This window comes from Toxorhynchites rutilus, chromosome 3 (genome assembly GCF_029784135.1).
Source record: "Toxorhynchites rutilus septentrionalis strain SRP chromosome 3, ASM2978413v1, whole genome shotgun sequence".
NCBI classification, from domain to species: domain Eukaryota; kingdom Metazoa; phylum Arthropoda; class Insecta; order Diptera; family Culicidae; genus Toxorhynchites; species Toxorhynchites rutilus.
In genome coordinates this window covers 48705217-48728789 of record NC_073746.1, presented here as the reverse complement: position 1 = coordinate 48728789, position 23573 = coordinate 48705217, and the positions used below count along the sequence as shown (strand labels likewise).

The window sequence follows — 23573 nt, the reverse complement described above, 5'->3', positions numbered from 1 at the left end:
TTTCGGTGTACAGCTTCCGGGCTCGCGTCTTCCCAACCATGTTTTGCCTTTCGTCACGGTTAGGAGCCTTCTGAACCTTATATGTACGCATGCCCTCCCGCTGCTTGGTCCGCTGGACGAATGAACTTGACAAATTCAGCTTATTGGCGACATCCCGGACCGAACTTCTCGGATCACGTCTAAACTGCTTAACTACGCGCCTGTGATCTTTTTCACTGACGGAGCATCCATTTTTGCGGTTCTTCACCTTCCGGTCGATGGTTAGGTTCTCGAAGTATCGTTTTAGTACTCTGCTGACCGTGGATTGGACGATTCCCAGCATCTTACCGATGTCCCGATGTGACAACTCCGGATTCTCGAAATGAGTGCACAGGATTAATTCACGACGCTCTTTTTCGTTCGACGACATTTTTCCAAATTTACGAAAAATTGACAGTGAAGCATGGCCAACGTGATCTATACACTCTTATCTGATTATAAGCGAAAGCTGAAGATATAAGTCCTAAAAATTAAATTTCTACAGCGTTTTTTCCGTGATGCAATTTGATGTGACACACCCTTTACTTTGAGCGCAATTGAGTTATTGAGCCATTGCCCTTGTACCGCAGCTTGGTTGAATTTAAATAGCAACGTGACAACGTTCCACTGGACGAATTTGACAGCTGAATTCGCTTGTTACCAGCCCAATACTTTGTGACGTTATAACACCTGTCTTTTTTGCGGTTTCCAATTTTTGAACATCGATGTTGTATTTTCAGTTCCGTTTCAAAACTTACAAATAAACTTTGTTCTATGATTTGTCACCAAAAGATGAACCGGATTCATTTATATTCAGTTTCTCAAAAAAAAAGAATCGCAAGAACTTTGCAAATTCGGCATGCATTCTGTGACGTGACAACGCGCTTCGTGTGAAAAAACAGTCTCCACAAAGCGTTGTCAAGCTACATACATTGCTTCAAAAAAGAGAAGAAATATGTTTGTCATGTATGCGAAATAAATTCAATGTTCTTTTAGATTGTGAAACATTTCGAAACAAGGCAATTTTAATTGCTTATGTTCATCAAAATAACCTATATAAATTTGATCTACATGTTACATGTAGTACACGGCATGTCGTTATTTGGAAAAAGTCGGGTGAACCTAAACCGACCCCCAGTTTGTACATCGTGATTGCTTAACACGTTCACTCTGGTGCTTGTCATCAATGGCTCGCACAAGCCTGGTTCATGGAGTGGCGCTCTCTACAAGGGGAACGGATTTGATTTTGCTATCAGAAACTTTTAGTAAACTCTTTGTATGCATCCGCGTGCATGTTCGCGTACCTGTGCAAGGGAGTTTATATTCGCGTGTTGAAGATGACTTTGACTTTGACTTTGACGTTGACTTTCATCTTTGACCGTTGACGTTTGCGTGTGCATTTGTATGTGCATTTTCTTTGTTTAACTCGACACGCGTCGCTCTAAGGCTAAAGGTGGGACCAGAATGCCACGCTATGCGTCGCGTTGCGACAATTGTGCTTTGACACTTCATTTTAAATATGTATGTTTCCATTTAATCGAACACAATAATGCGTTGCGTCATTAACATCGTTGTACCAAACGCTAACATTTGTTCTAAACTGCTTGCGCCGAATTCGCGATGAAAGTGGCATGGTGTCGACGTCTGGTGGCAACTTCAAATTAGGGCCATAATTTGGGTCCCAAACTCGTTAGTGTAATCTCTATCAGATTAGAAGACACGAAGCCGGTTTTTAAATTCTAAAATTTGAATGAAAATTTTCATCATGTTATTTGATTACTAGAAACACGTGTTTCTGACTTTCATTCAACCATATGGCTAAACAATTTCAACATTGTTGCTGAATTTTTCCATCATAATATAGAGTTGTCTTCATAAACAATTTTCGTATGAGACTTTTCCACCACCTGCAAACAAAAATGTTTTTCATTTAAATAGCACACTAGTTTGATATAAAAAAGCTAGTTTTCATTCATAATTTTAATTTTGAAAACGTGTTCATTCCGACTGAAAATCAGCTATTATTTCACTCTCCCCTAAACTAGTAAACGAAGCTCAATGCCGCCAGCGCGGACATGTCAATGTGTTGTTTTTAAAAACATTCAACTGATCCGTGGATACAACAAGAATCAATTTTCATAAGAACTTTATTTTGTTTTTGTATACATGAGAAGTGGTGACGCGAGTGCTAGTTTGTGCTTGCAAATCAACAGACTGCGTCGGGCGAATGTTTTAGTACAAAACGCAAGCAATGACTGCTGATGAGAAGCAACGCACAACGCGGCATTCTGCTTCCACCTTAAGTTCTTACCACTCAAATAATATCTCCCTCTCGCTATCAGCAAACCGAAAGTCGAAACAAAATTATGTTCTATATTTTGGAATCTATGTTCATCTTGTTGACAAAACATAGAAGAAAGTTCATTTATATGTTTTAAAATGGAACTGAAAATAGAACATTAATGTTCAAAAATCGGAAAAAGCAAAAAGTCAGGTGTTGTGACTTCAGAAATGTATTTGACTGACAACAAGACAATCTAACTATAAAATATTCTCCAACTGATGATTCTTGTAGGAAAGTCTCACAACTTTAATACAGCATCGTTTAATTCTGTGCGACCTATCATCAAGGCCACTATTCCAGCATGATCAAGACAACGTGTTCCAATTAAACAAACAACACCAAATAAAAAAATCATTAGAATTTTAAGTTTTTTTTATCATGCTAATTTCGAAAAATATACTTATTTTTTAATATTTATTAATTTTAAACCGCTTGACCAATTTGGAGGATGTAGGATGTAATTTGTTTCATTGACCATTCACCATTGCTTATATACAGTAGAGCACTGATTATCCGCGGACGCGAATTCCCCAAAGAATTTTCGATCCTCAAACAAATCCTCTATTTTATTGCAACCAAACTGAAGCAACACCACTTTACCGGTGGAAAGTACGATAGGTTCTAAAATGGGAACTCTGCTCTTTTGTTTTTATCAAGTTCTTCACCATTTCTGATCACTGATGTATACGACCAGAGTTTAATTCTATAAAATTTTCTGAAAAAAAAATCTGTATATCTGTATTTTTAGCAAAAAAAAATCTATATAAAAATCTGCATCAGAAAATAAAGAGAAAAATAAAAATAAAGGTATATTTTCATTTTGAATATTTTATTCATTTATGGGTTCATTATAATCTTATGAATACAACAAAATAAACCATAAAAAGTTTTCTCATAATCCTCTGAAATGTATGATGTTCATACATTGTTTTGTCAAACTTTGCCTATAATTTTTTCGTCAATTTCATTGAGCCGGTACATAGTTCTTCGCTATCAAAATAGAATACATAATTGTAGCTGATGAATGTTATCAAAAAGAGTCTTAAAAACGAAATTAGCAATGGATACATAAATTTCTCATCACGCCTTTTTACATCCAACAGCTGGGACCAAGATATATCCGAGTCACTAAATTTTTTCTCTATTAGACTCGTTTGAGTAGCCTGAATTGGTTTTCCAGACCTTGTCTATTACCTACTTCAACGAATTGAGGAAATTGTCGCATCAAATCATTAAAGTTTGGTATCTTGACAAAATTTTGAGGGTTTATCAAGGCCGCAGTTTTGATAACTGATAACAAACCGCTTTGAAATCTGTTTCACGAGTTTAATATTCAAGTCACGACAAATCGATTTAAAGGTCTGCTTCCTAGCTGCATCCGATCCCTTTTTCAGCTAATTCTGGATCGACACCACCTTAACCATCATCAGGCTTCTTCAGAAAGTCTTCACAATATTTCACAGCATAGCCAGCATAAGCGAAACGTTGCACGTAGCTCTCCAAGCATACGTTACCGAACATGATCAACAATAAAATTCTTGTATCATTATAATACTCGCAAAATTGAGAATTTTCTGATTGAAAAGTGCAATTGACGTTATTGAAAACCGGTAGAATAAAGTTTAGAAACAGCATTATCGGTTTAGTCATAGGATCGTTGGCGGATTGATTATGGTCATACAGAATCCAGAAGTTGTTGGAAATTATAAGCAAATTCATATAACTTCATGAAAATGACAGTATATCACGACAAACATATTAAAAGGTCCTATCTATATATTTAAAAATTGATTTCTGTCTGTATGATTCTTATGGACTCGGTAACTACCGAATTGATCGACATGAAAATTGGTATGTAGGGGTTTTTGGGGTCGGGAAAGGTTGTTATGATAGTTTGAGACCCCTCCCCCCTCTCTAAAGGGGAGACCCCACACAAATGAAAGAGAAATTTCTGCATAACTCGAAAACTAATCAAGCAAATGGAGCCAAATTTGGCATGCGAAGGTTTTAGGGGACACGAAACATTTCTATGGTGAATACACACTCCTCCCCTCTCTCTGAGGAGAGGGACTACCATACAAATGAAGCATCTCTGCATAATTCTACAACTGATCAAGCAAACGGAACCAAATTTGGCATGTGGAGGTTTGAGGGGGCAAGAAACATTTCTGAGGTGGTTCAACACTTCTCCCATCTTTCTAAGAGGGGGCTGTCATAGAGATGAAACACAAATTTCTGCATAACTCGAGAACTAATCAAGCAAAATGAGCCATATGTGGCGTGTTGAGGTTTAAGGGGCCCGAAACGTTTCTATGGTGGTTCGACACATGTTCTAAGGGCATGAAGGCTGCCATACAAATGAAAAACAAACTTCTGCATAACTCGAGAACGAATCGAACAAATGGAGCCATATTTGGGATGTGAGAGTTTTTCAGTACGAGAAATGTTTCTATGATGGTATGAAACCCCTTCTTCTTCTGGAAAGGAGAGTGGGTCCCATGAAAATAATGCACATATTTCAACCAAACATGACAATTGAAAATTTTCGGAAAAAATTCAATTCGCCTGTGTTTTAACATTACATATTGACAAGCGTTGTTAGTCCATTTGATATTTACGGTAACGAAATTGATCTTCGTTCGAAAGTGGAAATGGATTGATAAAATGGATAAAACGCACTCCTATATCGTCTTAATAAGAGCATAACTCTAGAAAGGAATTGTCCGATTTAAGGCTGTCTTCATTCTATCATATTTTCTGTATCAAACATTTATTCCATGTAACGGAGAAACATGTTATTTGAAAGTGGTTGAAACATCTTGATCGAGGAATGTGTCTGAGAATAATCTGATATTATAATGACGAGTTTTGGTAAAAGTACTACGAAGTTTATAGTAAAAGGTAATTTTAAAGGGTACATTAGAAAATCAATCAATGAACAGTTCTGCGATTGGACCCATGAAATTGCGCTTATGGAGGTTTACTGACACAGTCGACTCCGTGTAGCCTGTGTGTTTCGATGATTAATGGTACTTATCGCATTGCTTAGGATAACGAACAGAACAAACATTTTGTCTTCGAACAGACCATCAAACTAATGCCGTTCGTTCTAAACATTCAAATGGTCTGTCACATTCGTCAAGAAACTGTTGTTGCGTTGGACGGATTGGCAATCATTAATAATTTTCCCAACCTACCAACAGAGAGCATGGGCTGATTGACTGGCGGAATGGAGATTAGTGCAAAATCTCGTTAATCGGCAGGCGTCTTCTTTACAATTAATGCATCGGCGTCAATATCGTGGCAGCCATGCGCCGATTTATATACACCCTGCGGGCATAACACCGGTCCGGCATAGGGCTTGCGCGCGATGCATCCCGGTTATGGCCGTTTGATAGATTATTTAGGAGAAGAAGAAGAAAAATGAACACTCACCTAATCGATTGCTATTAATTATTGCCGCAATAGTATCCATTATCAGGCGGAGGATTAAGCCAGCCATTGCTGGGTACTGAATATAAATGGATTTTGCTCGAGGAATTAAATCGAGTACAGAGGTGACGTGAGTCTACCGTGTGTAGTTGGCGCTTATGATTTTTTTTTCTTCCATCACATTAGACTTGATCAAGTGGACTTTGTCCTCTATCTACCTTGATGGATTTGAAATGTTCTCGACTGGAACCTGGCAACGCCCTGTTCAAATTTTTACACCAAAGATAGCAAAACAACATTAAACCACAATCATTCCTATCCTTGTGATACTGCGAGGATCATTTTGAGATCTGAGTCTGATAAGCAACGCCGTAGAAGCATATCAGGTGAACCTGATATGCGATCAAGCTACCACACTTCGGTTTCGTCAAATATCGATTAAGCTATGGTTTGGAATGCGGTTATTGTGCGTCACGCTGTGTTCGGAGATAAGCGTTTTTTCGACAGTTATCAAATTTCAATCTATCATTAAACCTGTCGGTGTTGACTGAAAGTACACACATAATAACTCAGTTTATGATTCTCACAAAAAAAGCTTAAATCCACAGGAGGAACACACGCTGGCGCCTTCGGTCCATTAACATTAAGTGTTTTTGCATCTCCATACAGCACGGAAATGGAACAACAAATTTCATTGTAGCATCAACGCGAGCGGTTGGTGATCGTCAAATACAGAGCAGTAGAGTTTTGATGGTCATTTTTAATGAAGAAAAATGAACTTCTACCGAAACTTAAGCTCTATGGTTAATACAAAACGAAGCCCGGATAGCTCAGCTGGTAGAGCGTTGGACTTTTAATCCAACGGTCTAGGGTTCAAGTCCCTATTCGGGCGGGAAATATTTTTTAATTGATCTTAAATTGAGTTCTCATTCTATCAAATCACTTTTTGTCCTATAAAACTCCTCGCTGGAATTAAACTTCCCGTTCTAACGGTTTCCAAGTTTACATGTGATTCATTGGACATACAATCATACGAAACGATCATCTAAGCCAATAGCGCAGATTCGTGACAATTCAAAGTTAATGCGATTTTGATTAGATTCAAATGCGAACACACGCTCCCCTTCCCCCTTCTTCATCACCCTTACCTGCGCCAGATCGACCTAGATAATGATCGCGTATCTTTTCAATGGAGCCTCACACTCGCAGTTCCAACACTGACTGACTGCAGAAGATGATGCTGTTATTTGCATTTCTGGAGAATTAGCCATTAGGGCACACATTCGCCGCCATCACGAAGAAGGGGTTAGCTTTTGATGGGATACTTGAATTCCATCGTGACGAAACCGACGGCGTATGGAGCATTAAAACAATCTGTACGCGCACTGTTACTGAATTGGATGCACGGTTATAGTAGAATCGATGACTTAGTTCTAGCAAAAGTCGTTATGCTAATTGCGAAAGGATAAATATAATGTTCTGTTTCTTCCGTGTAATTAATAATACTGTTTGTCATCGATCAATGTTTTAGAATGGAATAATGAAATATAATTCAATAGTTAAAAATGTTAAAACATCTTCCACTCGGATTCCGCACGTATATTTTTTTATACATTTCTTTGAATTTTTTGTTTGTTTATGATGATCTTGGTTTGTCCGATTTAGGGTGTTTTTACGTAACTAGAAAATGCAAATCGTTTTTTCTTTATGAAAATCACATATAATCGATACGAGTTTGGGTTTGTTGAAAAGCCCCAAGTCTCTAGCTACTAATACTACCATAAGGCGTTGGAATTATTCAAATTTTTATGTTTTTTAACGATTTGTTTCAAAGAGAAATTATTGTCATGGTTTGACCACCTCTGATCATGGTTTGTTCAAAAAATGATCATGGTTTGTCCGGTTTTAGAAATCACCATTTTTAAATAAAAAACTCGAATTTTCAAGTAGATGTTGCATTGATCATTGTTTAAGTTTACTTTCATCATATTGATCCGCTCATAATTTAGGCTTTCTTCAGAATATTGCCTTTTCTTGGGCATTTTAAAAGTGTCCAGCTCAACACACTCAACATAGAGAAACTTTATTTCTGCTATGCGCGAAGGACACAATAAACAAACTGCAGCGCGCCAAACGGTTGCCATACAAATCATGTGAACAAAACAACATTAGTGAATAGGACAACTCAAGATCAGAATTGAGATCATCGAAATACGTTAATTTAATGGTTTAGCTTTGTTAATCTGATACAAATGGTGTGCAAGCATGATGTTTACAATATTTGTAAGTGTTATTATCCAGAAAAGGTCTGAATACGTGCCAAATAATCATCAGGTGATTGTTAGCTCAGTTAGCTCAAATGAGAGGCGCATTGACACCAATAGATAATGTATTTTATAATCCTTTAAAACATGTGAATCCGTAAAAATGTACTATAAAACTACTGTAAATCATGGAAAAGACATCCTTATTTATATGTTTTGAAACATTCGAATACCTGATATAACAATGCTGTGCTGAATTAGAGCATTCAACAAAGTAGACAAACCATGATCATATTTTCGACTGGACAAACCAAAATCATTTACCTTACTGCCTTTCGTGCAGCGCGTCAGCAGTCATTCCATAAGAAAGACGAGAGAAGAACGTTAATCTGGCACATTCACATTGAAAATTCAGATGCGAAATTTGTAAACATAGCTTGAGCAAAACGTAGTAACAGACCAAACATACAATTATCTGCTTAAGAGGGGAACCTAACATGGAAAATCGAAAAAATCGAAACTTTTTTTTTGCATTTTCGGGAGGCTTATACCGTTCTGAATCATATTTCGGACACTCTTTAAAAATAACTTGAAATGCCTAATGCTCTGATGATATAACTGTAGAATTAATATCACAATTGATTTTTTAGAGACCTTTAGTTATATCATCAAGGCATTAAGCACTACCAAGTTATTTTTAAAGAGTGTCCGAAATATGAGAACGGTACTTTCAAATATGTTGAGCTGAAAGGATTTTTCGATATTTCATCTCGTTGAAAAGTTACAGAAACAACTACGGGAGCATCTCAAGAGCATTGCTTTACGAATCTTTAAACGCGTTACGAATGTAAATCTAAACAATTGTCTCGAATCGTTTAGAAAAATATAGGCCAATTATAAAGCGTGAGCTTAAGATGACTGGAAAAACGGCTCGGAACACTGGAAATATAATTTTGGTACAAAGTTTTATCAAAATGGTTGATGATACAAGTAAGCTACGTTTGAGTGTGGTTATTATGAGGAAAGAGCGCAGTTGAATCAGAAATAAAGAGAAATTGTATGATAATTTTTCCATGTTGAAATCGCCGTTTTCCATATAAAAATTTTTGATGCCAAATTTCTTAAAATTGCATGAAACGTCGAGATCTACTGTCATATCGAAAAAAAATTACGCCATGAATTAACTGTCTGTCGTGTTTCCGGAACACGAAACAAAACGTTTGGCTTAGGGTGCCAATAAAAATGGTCATCTCGATTTTTCATACGGGACTTCCTGCAGGAAGGTGTCTGAATTGCGAATGATGTTTATGGTTCCGTTACTGAGCAATTCCAAATTAGATCGACAAATAACAAAACACGAGGATTTTTGATTCGAATGAAAGTTTGTGTTCCGTTCGGGTTAGAGGATTTATAAGTTTTCCACAGCAATTGGGAATATTTTGACTCAAGGGTAACTTTTCTATAGCCACAAATTATGAATCCTGATGTGATTTCAAACAAAATAGCTCATTATCAATCCTCTTCTAAATGCAGTCATTCTCGAGAGATTTAAAACATATATTTCTAATTTATTGTCTTTCTTATAATAAATAGGCCCTTTTAATATGTTTGTCGTGTTATACCATCATACTTGTACCGTTTTCCGGAAACGGTCTACAGCACAAGGAAATGTTGTTGCAGTCCATTGTGGTATACTGTTTTTCACTCTATAATGAAAATTGTTCGACTGATGAATGATGTGTGAATCCGAGTAACTTTATATACATATACAGAGGTACCTTAAAGATACCTAAATTCAGGTACAATGTTGGCATAACGTAAACAAGTTAATTATTTTTGTTCCCATAACTTCCGGTTGAATCAACGAGGTGTATTTGTGTTGTGGGGATTTCAATTCTACTTTAAAAACTTATGCTTATGTCCTGATTATGCAACACGAAAAATATGTAATTTAATATTGAGATGAGATATATTGAGATGATTTTTTTTTTCAATATCGCTACGTTTTGTGTTTATCCACATGTCTTCAAATGTTTCTCAACTCATAAAAAATGTTTCTCAACTCATAAAAATATATTTTTACCATAATGACGTATTTGGAAAAGTTGTTGGTAATTATAAGCAAATCGATAAAATATCATGAACATAACGGTATAACACAACAAACATATTAAAAAGGCCTATTTATTAAAAAAAGGCATTCAATTGGAAATATTTTTTTAAACATCTCGAGAATATCACATTTAGAAGCAGATTGAAATGAACTTTTTTGTTTTAAATCACGTCAGAATTCTCAATTTGTGCCATACAAAAAATTCAAAGTTTCAAAAAATCATAAAATCTAAGTGTTCCACAAAAAATAGTTTTACCATCTTGGGCCGTTTTTTTAAATTTTCTACATGACTTCTTTTTTATATGAAAAAAATTAAACATACATATTTTAGATATTGCAAATTAAACTTTTTTTGTAAATAAAAAAAGAGCACTAATATACACTGAAAATATTTCTCACGTTTACGCATCAATACTCTTTAACTTCTTCTAAGACACTATTTCGGTACGACTCATAGTTTTTGAGATATAAATGATCAAAAATTTCTCTTACCAAAATCGATACGCTTTTTTCTAAAGTTACTTGAGTCAAAAAATTCCCAATTGCTGTGGAAAACACATATTTCCTCCAACCCAAACGGAATACAAACTTTCGTTAGAATCAAATCCAGAATACGAAGAAAAACGTATGAATTAGGGTGCTAATAAAAATGGTCATCTCGATTTTTCATACAGGACTTCCTGCAGGAAACTGAGGTGTCTGAAATTTTGAATGGTGTTTATGGTTCCGTTACTGTAAATCCTATTAAGCACAATTTCGATTCCGTCGATTTAATTCCGGCTATTTTGATGTCGAAGAAGTTCCATTCTCTGATCAAAGGATGAAATTTCGGAAACTGTTTGAATTTTTATTAAAAAATATCAAAAATGCATTTGAAAAAATGATAAATGGTAGTGTCAAAAACACAAAACACTGTGAAACAAAATCAATTTAAAAATTGAAATTAATTTTTCTCAAAAATTTATTTCTGAAAAATTCTCAAAAAAAGAATTATATAAATATCCCTTACAATTTCCAACAAGTTACCCATACAGATGGACACTTTTACACGGAAAAAGTTTTTCTAGCAACAATTGTTTTCTTTGAAAAAACTGTTACTAATCCTGATTTCGTTTAAGCTATAGATATACTGGATTCGACAAAGTTTTAGATCTTATCAGAATATAAACTTTTGTCGAAGACAAAAAAAGTGCCAATCCTTTGATGTATGGGTAACTCGTTGGAAATCGTAAGAACTGTTCATATAATTTTTTGAGAATTTAAAAAAATACGTTTTTGAGAAGAATAAATTTCAATTTCATTTGTGGTATTTCAAAAACATCAAACAGTTTCCTACATTTCATCCAGAGAATGGAACATTTGCAACATCAAAATCACCGGAATCAAATCGACGAAATCGAACTTGCGCTTAATAGGATTTTACAGAATCGGAACAATAAACACCATTCACAATGTCATACACCTGACTAGCTGTTTGTTCATACACTATTTATCATAACGCTAGAACCACTCAAATTGTTTATGTTTCCAGAGATATGTAAGAACTCATTTGGAATAATCATACCTTCTAGATGCCAGGTGATCAAGAAATTATGTATAATTTCTTGCGGGCAAAGGTGCGCATTGGCCATTTTGAAGCAAACGAGCATAAAATTTCGACAACAGTGTAGTCGTTTGATATATTATTACACCAACAGCTCACACATATTAAAAAAGATACATTTCAAGAAAGTGGCAAAAAGTTATGAGGTAAAAAGAGTTTTGCGATGTTTTGATCTAATTTTTTCAGTTTTGGAGAAGACGATTTACTTACCTCAAATAACTGGAAATTTCAAAACTACACTGTCAAGTAAACCTTCATTCTATAGTAGATGATAGTGCGTATTCGTTTTTGTGAAAAAGTTCAAGAGCTTTTTTTAAAAATTCGATTAGTTCAAAAATTGCTTGTGGGGCAAAGGTGCGCAGTGGCTGTGAAGTAAAAGCTCGCATGTTTTCAACAAAATTTTTAACGGGACCCACAAGAAGAAACCCGATTTGAAGAAATGCACTCCAGAAATGCTCGAATGGCCCAACAGAGGCTTCGGGAGGGAGTCTCGAAGTGTTCGATTGCGGCAGACCTCGGTATTTCTGAATCAACTCTGAGGAAAAGGCTCATATCAGAAAGTGATTTATGATTCGAATCTTCTTTTATTGACATTTCTACTTCTGCTGGAATGTGTCAGCGAGCGGTTTAGATAGGTATTTACGAGTGAGCAGTCTGAGGATCTGCAGGCCACTGGACAAAGTTTTCTATGTTATGACTCTCAGAGATTTACGGCGCATGGCGTTCAATTTTCCGGAAGTCAACAACCTCCAGCATGAATTCAACAAAGTTGCAAAACTAGCCGGAAGAGATTGGGCTCTTCGAAACCCACAACAGCGCTCCAAGGCAAACTTTGAGTGTTCGAAATGCTTAATCAATATATCAATTGTGGGTGGGACGAAGTTCGCTGGATCAGCTAGTTTGTTGATAAAAACGAATTCTGTTTCAAATGTTGGACATTTTCGGATATCTTATATTGTCAGTCTCCTTCCTCCCAAAAATTTCTACGTGGTATGTTCGACTATAACACTCATCCTTCTCCACAAAAAAAAACAGAACACCCCCAGACAGTCCCCACTATGGGGCAATGGTGCGCATTTGTCTTTTTGTATTAAAGTAGGTATTTGTCCAATTACAAACATAACTCGAGAAATGCTTGTTCTATGTTTCGAAGGTAATATATATAGTTACAATTTGGTAACCAAACGGAATTTTAATTGCTTTTATTTCAAGAGTTATTGGACGACAAGAACTGTCTTCGACAAAGTTGTTACATATGATAGAGCGCTCATTTTCATGTTATCAAAATTAGGATGACCAAAATTGTCGATGAAATAAAAAATATAACTTTCTTATCTTTATAGATAGAGGTAAACATAGTTTGACAATGTTGTGGTCTCAGCTATTTGAGACATCTTTGTAGAACAAAGTTTTTTTCAATCTCTTGAAATAACCAATATAGTGCCATTTTTCTGAGTTGCGTTAAGGTCGCTATGAAAAAAAACGGTTTTTAAACTCTAACTTTTATATTTCAAATTCTACATACAAACTGTCTTCGAAAGACTTTTAGAGCTTACTAATACAAACGTTTTGCGATGCAGTACATGTCACTATCTCAACTTCACTCAAAGCTATTGATATTTCTTCCCAAAAAATACGCTCTCTGCAATTGCTTGTCATTCTATCTGGGGCAAACATAAGCAAAGTTTATTGGCGGCATATGACAGATTTCTGAACAATGAAATCTCAGTCATAACAAATCACACGATGTTATATTCAATCAGTTTCAAAACAAAATATTTCTAGTTGGCTTTTTTATGTAGGACTACGTCTTTGATTTCTATATGGGAAGTACCTCTACGAAAAATTAAGGGATTTCTAATGTATACTACGCAAAATCGTTATTGCGATTATACATTAGATAGGAAGTTTATTCAGATTTTTTTTATATTAAAACATAAACAAAGAAGATAGTGAAACAAGAAAACAATTTAACGAATAAGGGAGGTATTTTGTTTAGATTTTACTCACTGTTTGCGCTGTGGGGGAGAACAACAAACAATACGTTTGCATACAATTCGGACATTCTCAATGGCAGAGTTTGACAAACTTCGAACGGTACGAAAGAACTATTGAGTTACCTAACAAGAATTGCCGATTTTTTTTCATTACAAATAAAATACTTTTTTTTAACATATAATGAACGCATAGAGATGGGATGCACATCATTTTAAAGCTTTAACTCTCAAGTTTTAGAATATTTTACGACCTAATTTTTATCTTGGTGTGTGGACAAAAATATCAGGAAGAAATGGAAAAAAACGATTTCCCTACAGGAACGTTATAGAAATTAAATGAAAGCTTTTTTTTTTGCTATTTGCATTAGTTGGTATATTCTAGAGCTTGAGCTTATTCGGCATAGAAATCTCAACCAAGTACTACTTATAAAAATGACGCAAGTATTGCGACGTTGAGAAGGCAAAAGTTCCACTGGAACGATAGTGCCATCCAAGAAGAAGATTAGTTGTCAAAAATAATGTTAGTCCACAAAATCTTTGAAAAAACAAAAATAAATCGATGTTTTTTCTTCCCGATATTCTTGTCCACTACTTAAGCTTTAAAATGATGTACATCCCATCTTTATGCGTTCATTCTATGTACAAAAAAATGTATTTTATTTGAAATGAAAAAAATCGCAGTTACTTTTCGGGGAACCTAATAAAAAAATTGAAAAAAATGGTCGTCCTTTTTCAAGAAAAAACATAGTTCGCCTTACGAGTTTGATGCCGAACGAACTGTTTGGGAAAGAATGAAGTGCAGCTGAACTAAATACACGTGGAAAGCAGATTGCAATGGACGGAATTGATGAATATAGCGAGAACGCTTGGAGAAAACCAAAAAAGATATATATTGTCATTCACAAGCAAAATTCACGCGTGGCTTATTTTCTTAATGTACGCTTTTACGATTTAGAAGTACGGTTTCGAATTTTAAATTAGTGTCTTCGATTAAATTCTATTTTCGGCAAAGCTGGAAATTTTCAATTTAATGATTTTTTTTCAATTCATTTGTAATATTGCTATACATTATGTTTATCAGAAAAAATCCAGAGAAAGCTGAGACAATTTATGAATTGGGTAAACAAGTACAGTAGAACCCCGATTATCCGCGAAATAGTCTGGCAAGGTCACCGCGCATAACGAAAAACGCCGATAATGCGATAATGCGACTAAAATGAGGTGCAAATACGAAATAAAGATATTTCAGCATGAAAACTATGTTTTATCAATACAGAAATCATTAAACTATCCATCTGTAAGGTCGTGTTCACCAGTGGTCAGATTATATGAAAGCCATGACCAAAACAAAAGAGAAAGTGCCTACCTCTCATCGACAAAAAGCTCCATAGAATTACTATGAAACTCGCTTTCACGGATAACCGCTCGCGCATAATTGGGGCTCTACTGTAATCTTATATTTTTCGCCTATTGCGTGAACGTGTTGCCGTGATAACCATTACCGGATTGTTTGTGAATATTGATTAATGTCGTTACCAATTTTTTTCTGAGTGAACTATTATTAATCATGTTCTTTATAGTTACCTAGGATGCTTCCCAAAAGAAAATATGAAAAATTGTGCGAAAAAAATTATTGCATACAGCATTTTCGAGTGAAAACCATATTTTTTCATACAATTTACAACTTTCGAAAAAGATGCGTCTATTCTTTCCCCAGTTATTTTAGTAAAACAGGAGAACTACTGAAAACAGAAACTATTAATAATTAATAGTTCCGGATTCTTTCTAACACTACAACTCTTCAGTTCGTTTGAAATTCAGTGTAGTTCATATATCAAACGGTTCTTCTGAACAGTTACACAAACTTAATTCAAAAGGAATTGTCCTCAAAGTCCTACGTCAAAGTTTCCGTCCGTGCCTCTAGGCCCTTCTACTTTTTTCAACTGATTCAACTTTTTTCAATTCATCAAAGATTCGACTAAATTTAGCACATAAAAATATCTGTTTTAAGTGAAAATAATTTAGGTATGTTGGATAATAGTAATCGGTTTCAGAAAATATAAATCAGCTACTGTTCAACTGAATTTGCAAAAGGCAAATAAAAAATAGTACAGAACAAGCTTTCTATTTCAAAACCACAACAGCTGCCCGTGCTGCGGCATGCGAATGACTCACCGACTTGCAACACGAACGCGACCATCTCCCAACTGCATAAACGATCAATCGCATGTCAAAAATCTCAGTTAGAACACATAAAAATCGAAGGACATGTTATGAGCTGAATACTTTCAAGAACAGTTCTGGTGCAGCGGATAATTACAATAATCGGCACCCGATCGAAGGCACGATCGTTGGTTGCTCCATCCATAGGTTAGCCGGGGCCCTGAGAGCCGCTGTAACTCTCCAGCGCCCGAGCGCCACAGAAGCTTAGCTCTCCTAACGAGCCTTACCCAGCGGTCAATTCTGGCTCTGGCAACCAACAACCAATAGGGCACTCTCAACTTCCCCCCCGCTAATCATCTCCCTGTTGTGGCCCGGGTTCAAATGGTAGGTTAGAAAAATTGATTTCACTGAGCCTACAGAACAATCATCTGCCATGGCGCGAGATACGATCTAAATTGTGCCGCTTAATGACACCGTTTAATTCAATCGCTCGAGAGTTGGCACGGCGCGTGAAAACTTCCAGCGGTATGACATTAAATGCAGCACAGCTTAGCACATTAGAACTTCAGAACACCCCCATTCTCTCGGATCGGAAGGGAACTGAAGTTAGCCCTCAGGTTGGAAACAATGGTGGAGGTGGAGGCGGCGGCGGCAGCAGCACCAACAGAAGAGCTGTTAGAATCAAGCTAACTAGAACCACCAAAAGGTGTAACCATCGTCGAAGACAGAGAAAAACGGCGATCAAGAACCGATCAACAAGAATCAACTCGAACATGATCGACATGAGCTAACCTCCGGTGAACTTTGGTGAAATAATCGCTCAGTTTTAGTGGGAAGCTTCCTACAAGTAATTATCGAATTAACACGCTCAACATGGAATTGATTTAACGATTTGTGGGGTGCATGTTTGATGGTCTCGATTCGGCATCGGAATGATCAGTTGTTTGTTGATTGTTAAACAAACTTATTATAATTTTATTATCCTGTTAGTCAATTTTGGGTGACTAGCGGGCTCCGGAGATGTTGTTGATTTTTGGGATGTATTTTGAAAGAAGTATATTTTCCTCGCCTGGTACGGAGATTTTGTTTTTATTCTTATAGTTTCCAAAAACTATGCCCATGTTTGCATAGGATACGTAATCACCAACACCATTAGTATTGGGAAAACGCATTTTTATTGTTTTTTGGTCTACAAGCATAACCATGCAAATTTCGAATGAAATGATCCTTCCAATTGAAGGATATTATCGGCAAAAAGAGAGCCTATGAGATATTGCGAATTAAAAATATGTTTCCCTTTTGGAAAACACTTGCGTCTGTTTATGCGGACAATCAATCGTCAGCTTCAAAATCACAAAAGGAGTTTACAATTAAAAAAGTTTTGGCTCTAATACCGATAGATAAACATGACTATTGGAATAATTTGTCAGAGACTCAAATAGATTAAAATTTTAATATTAGTTGTATTAGATTAGTAAATAAAGAATTAAATATGAAATAAGTTTAAAAAAATATCGATGTGTTTTATTGAACTTGGGTTAAGTATTCAAAATAGATGTGCGCAAAATAAATTAAACAGCTGAATCTGCAGTAAAATTTCTATACAACAGCTGAACAGATTTACCGAAGATCTTCGGCTGGATACCATTTAAACTGAAGTAGTATTGTTTATATTGATAACACATGATAAAATGGGCTGTTCATTTGAGTAACTGATTAATATAAAAATAAGTAAATAAAACTCACTGTTTATTCAAAGTTTGATTTTTTTACTTACACCAACGTTATGTGTAAATGTTGTGTACGTTGAATTATTCGATGTCGAATTTGATGAGTGATAATGCTAAGAACCAATATTATATATATATTATTACTGATTTCATTGCTTCATTATCTACTTGAAAATTCAAATGCAGAAAAAAAGGAACTACAGCATAAAAATCGAAATTGCTTCTCTACGTTCATCGCAGTGCAGTGATATATAAAATAATATAGTAAATATATAAGCAGCGTTTCAATGGTTTCTTATATTCATCTATTAGGAAACGTTAAGGGATAAGATACTATCCTGAAAAACATGTTTGGACTCTACAAAGAATGTGATTCAAATGTAGATTTAGCTTCTAGCACATAATACGGATAATTGTGGATTTTCGAACGATATATGGAAGCTGTATGGAACTACGTCTGTTATGCGTACAAACAGTGATTTTTCGAAAACGTTTTTTATAAATTGCTCAAATGTTTTCGAACAAAAAATGTTTGTTCGCATGTTGAGCATACGTATCACATTGTGTAGAGAAAGTCGATTTTGTTCATTTTGTCGTTTACGTATCCTGTACAAACATGGGCAATGGTGCTGCCATAATGTAACTAATCCTGACAACAAATACCTACTGTGATTTCATTCACTATTAACATTTATCAGTGAAATTTTGAAAATGATTACTCATAAAATAAAAGGACTGTGTTTTTTGTGTCTTGTCACAAATTCTGTTCGATATGTGAAAGACACCATGTCTGTCTGTTATTAATACTGCACTCATGGTTTTCCTATAATCTAACGATCTTCCAACATTTCAAAACGCTGTATTATATTAGTATTATTTGTAACGAACACAAACATACAAATTTATATAGTTAGGGGTTATCCACATTCCACGTGGACAACCTTGAGGGGGGATAGGGGTCACGAAAATGTCCAAATGCATGTTCATGGTGAGGGTGGAGAGGGAAATAATAACTTCCACGTGGACACATTAAATTACCTTATATATAAAACAAGGTTTCCCAAGGCTGATCAGATTTGCGTCGTTTATATATCCTTGAATTTGTCTCCACTTAAAAAAGAATGATAGAATACTTTGGAGAATAGTCAAGATAAAAAGGAAAATAAAAAAAAATGGTTTACGCATTTGTACTGCAGTGAAAAATGAGATCGAATAAAAATTATTGTGCTTTTTTTCTACAATGATAAGTTTGTCCAGGGGGTCTTCGTAGCCACCTGGTTACGCGTTCGCTTACTAAGCGATCGATCGTGAGTTCAAACTCAGGGTCCTCAATTGACCATCTTTGTGTTGTTATAGAATAACTACGTCCACGCAACCATCATCAGCGATGGAAATCGATCCACGGTCGAAATAAGATCGATTCATCCATACAACTGCTCTGCTCTGCAAGACACATCGGGCTGCTGTTCTATAAATAACTCAACAATGATCAATATCAACTGTCTCCGCTGTCCGGTCTGCTGAACAATGGAAGAACAGATAGAATACACTTACGTCTAAATGGCTACTACAGTGTAATTTACCATAATGTAATGGAACAGAAAACCTAACGCCTAAATGGCTACTACTTCTGCTGTGTAATTTACAATTTATAGAAACATAAACATATGTACATGTACACGATAAAAACCCGGCTCTGTTACAGATAAAATGCTAATGAGCCTGATAAATAAATAAATGGGATAAAAAAAAAAGTTTGTCCAATTGGATGTACTTTCTTCCATTGGAATTAATCTTGATGATATTGAGATTAATGTGTCGCTATTGTGACACATTAAACAGTATTTTTCAACCAGGAACTTTGGTGGAGGCTTGTGCGTGGTTTATACTATACACGAATTCGGACAACTTATAGAAATAACCGTAAATCGGTTTAACTGAATAAAGGGCCTGGTCGGGTAAGGGAGTAAGAAGTGCCCCTAAACCAAATCACCAGCTGTATAGCAAATATTGTATAGTACTAAAAAATACTAAAAAAAATATTGAAATTTTGAAAAATTTTAAATGTGTTCCTACGGCTTTTCTAGATATGTGTGATTTTTTTCAGATTTTTTCAGTGTTGCGCGGTACAAAAAATATTTTTTTTATGTTTCCAAAGGTCTGGCTGAGTGAGGGAGTAAAAAGTGCTCCCATACCAAATCACCAGCCGTATGGAAAATATTGTATAGGGTACTAATTAAAACATTTCTACAGTAGTACCATATATTTGAGTCCTTATATGGTACAATATAGGATCTATGGTGAAAAATGCACCTTTTCCTTTTTTTAACGCCATTCTCAATTTCACGCTCTCTCAATACTAAATGTACATTTTACTAAGGTGTATAGATAAATATCTTCAAACATTTTTGACGTAGGATTACGTCTTTCAGGAATATATTGGGGTACAAATTGAAAATCGAAAATCGAGCACATCGTGAAAATTGTCCAATTTCAAACGCTTATTGCTCAGTCGTTTCATGATGGATTGATGAGATTTTTGCGTTAATCAATTTCGGCACTCCATAACAATTTTTTAAATTAAATCAAATAATATATGTCATGAAACTAACTATCGAATAATTGGAAAATCTCAACCCCTATCCTAACGGAAATACCCACTTTTGATTGGTCGAAATTGACGACACATGCGGCAACTCATGTACTTACAATTATTGGTCAGTTATTTCCTGATGGATTTACGAGATATTTGCATCAATCGATCTGAGCATAACAATTCATCACAATTGATAAAATAATATATCATATGAAACTAACTAGCAAACAATCAAAAAATCTCCAAACGAAAATGTCTCGATCTGATTGGTCGAAATTGAAGATACGGAGAAATCGGCACATCAAAGCAGAGGGAACTTTTGTTCCCACCGAAATGTATTCCCTAACAGAGATTTCAAATCCAAGGTGTCTGGGGGAAATCAGCATGTAAATACCCTCGTGGTCGATAGTTTAACTAACGACGCGCACAAATGGATAATGCTCATTGTAACTAGCGTGGGCATTGCTGATTGCATACGTGCTGGAGAATTAGTAGGGAGCGATGAATGAGTGTTTTTTTTTATTTTCGTTCAAATAAAAATCTTTCGATGGATTAATTGAAGAATGATATTTCAATGAACTGAATAGAACTTATGTTTGATATAATATAAATAAAATTTTAATTTGAAACTTTTATGTTGATTGCTTCGTGAAATTTCATATCAATGACTGATATCAATGTCCAATTGAATTTCGCATTGGGGCATGTAGCATCGTGTTCCGTTGGGTTTAAAGCAAAAATGGAAATGGGTTGAGTAAACACTCAGAATATAAAAATTTTAAATCAAATTACCTTTTTCATTCCAAAAATATTTTCTCTTTAATAAAATAACACTTTTTTTTTGTGAGAAAACTTGATAATTGTGTTGGATCATGATAATTATCTTGTATTACATTGATGAGTTTTTTTTCTTTATTTCATCCATACATAACACAGGAGCCAGCTCGTCCAGGGCCACAGAGGGCGGCTTTCATCATATCTCATTCCACTTAGGCATCTTCTATCGTGATACGTCATCAAATGACTAATCACCATCTTTCTATCATTATCACTCTATTATGGACATTGGTGGAGTGAACCAAGAATACCTAACAACCAGACAAAACGGCCCTTTTCAGGGCCACTAAATCACTATCGAAGAGTTTAACAATGTAATTCTTCAAACATATCCAAAATCAGCATGTAACAGATAATCCAACGGAATCCTACGTCAACTATGCGGTCGTGTCTCGAACACAACCCTCCTGTGACTTTTTTCATAAAAAATGTAATAAAAAAAAATTAAATGCGGTGCAAAAAATATATATTTTCTGGCAATTTAGAAAAAAAATACTTTGAGAACCACTTCTGCTCTTATTTCTATTCAAATGCGTTCGTATGTGTCTTTTTTTCTACATTTGGCGTAGTTTTTTCCTAAATTTTGAAGAGCATTGCGAGACACAACAATTATTTTCTTCACCGTCTGCATTATTATTTTTATTTTCTTGAAATCGATTATTTTATTGTATTCGTGGTTTTAAATTGTAAGATTATAATAAAAAAATAATAATAATTTCAATTTGAAAATCCAAGATAATCTCATATATTTTAAGATACGAGAAAAAAAATCTTTGTACAACACATTGCTCTAAATACACCGACAAAGTTTATACATACAAAAATCATAATTTGAATGAATATTAGAGCAGAACTGGGTCTCGAAATTCAAAATAATTTTAAAATGCCCAAAGGCCAAAAACATAGTTTTTTTCGCGCAATCCTCTTCAAAACTGAAAGTTTTGTACCGCGAAAAACAACTTTAAAAATTCTGATAAAAAACACATATACCTAAAATAGACGTAGGAAGAAATTTGAATACAAACTAGAGTAGTACGGAATCTCAAAATAAAAAAAAAATAAAATTTAATTTAAAATAAAAATTAAAATTAATTTTATTTTTTTAGTATTTTATTTTTTGATGATAAAATTGTTTGAAAATATCGATCTATATACATCTATACAGTAAGATGTACTTTCAGTATTTTTTCATTCTTTTATCTCAAAGCTATTGAGAATGGGATGAAAACAACGAAAAGGTGCATTTTTCACCATAAATCCTATACATACTTTTCACCATATAAGAACTCAAATATATGGTACTACTGTCAAAATTTCATTTTTAGTACCCTATACAATATTTTCCATACAGCTGGCGGTTTGGTTTGGGGGCACTTTTTACTCCCATACCCAGCCAAACCCATTTGGAAATATTAAAAAAATATGTTTTTGTACCGCGCAACACTGAAAAAAATTAGAAAAAAATCAAACATATATGGAAAAGCCGTAGGAACACATTTAAATATGGGTTAGAGTAGTACTGAATCTCTAAATCCCAAAAAAACAAAAAATCTAAATTCCAATATTTTTTTAGTATTTCATTTTTTGATGAATTTTTTTTTTTGATAATTTTTCTTGATACACCGTAGTGAGATGCATATTCAGCATTTTTTTCAAATTTTTATCTAGAAGCTTTTGAGGATGACATGAAATAAACGAAAAAGTACGTTTTTCACTAATAGATCCTATGTTAAACCACATAGTAGTTCGAAAAAACCTCCAAAATTTCATATTTAATATCCGATACAATATGATTTGGTTTGGGGGCACTTTTTACTCCCTTACCCGGCCAGGCCCTTTATTTTATATTTCCGACCGTATTATTTTGTGGGCTATACCAATTACATCCGGAGCGACCAACACAACGAAATACTGCCTACGAAGATAATGTCAGAGAAAAAATTATAGAAATCTCTGAGAATCTCTGATTCTGTGACCACGATATCGCGATCATTGTAATGTGACCGAAAGAGACGGATTTATTTCCATATTTTGAATCTAATAGGTTTATATCTCGCTCAACCAGTGTTCAATTAATATGGTTGTAAAAAAAATAATTGAACAATAAATTCAATTCCATGAAAAAAAATCGAAAAATATTCTATTCGTTATTCAAATAACAGAATTATTTTTGGATGTTTTGAGATATACAAATATATCGTGATACGTATATTAGTATTTGATTCATATTTGACCTATGAACTAAACTAATGGTGGAATAATTCCTACGATTGAAAACCATTTTGAAATCCTCAATTGGAATGAAAAAAATGTTGGAAATTTAAAACAACAACAAAAACAAAACCAAACACAATACAATCCGATTCTATTCTGATCAGTAGCAAAAAATCACATGTTGACAGCGGTGGGATTCGAACCCACGCCATTTCTGACTGGTGCCTAAAACCAGCGCCTTAGACCGCTCGGCCACGCTGCC

General features: G+C 34.9%; 2 non-coding genes across 2 annotated transcripts; one reads left to right on the top strand and one right to left on the bottom strand.

Annotated features, from left to right (window-relative positions):
* Positions 1-6613: 6613 nt before the first annotated feature.
* Trnak-uuu (transfer RNA lysine (anticodon UUU)) lies at positions 6614-6686 on the top strand. Its single transcript has one exon. It is a non-coding gene; the product is annotated as a tRNA-Lys (tRNA).
* A 16807-nt stretch (positions 6687-23493) lies between these two features.
* Trnal-uag (transfer RNA leucine (anticodon UAG)) lies at positions 23494-23573 on the bottom strand. Its single transcript has one exon. It is a non-coding gene; the product is annotated as a tRNA-Leu (tRNA).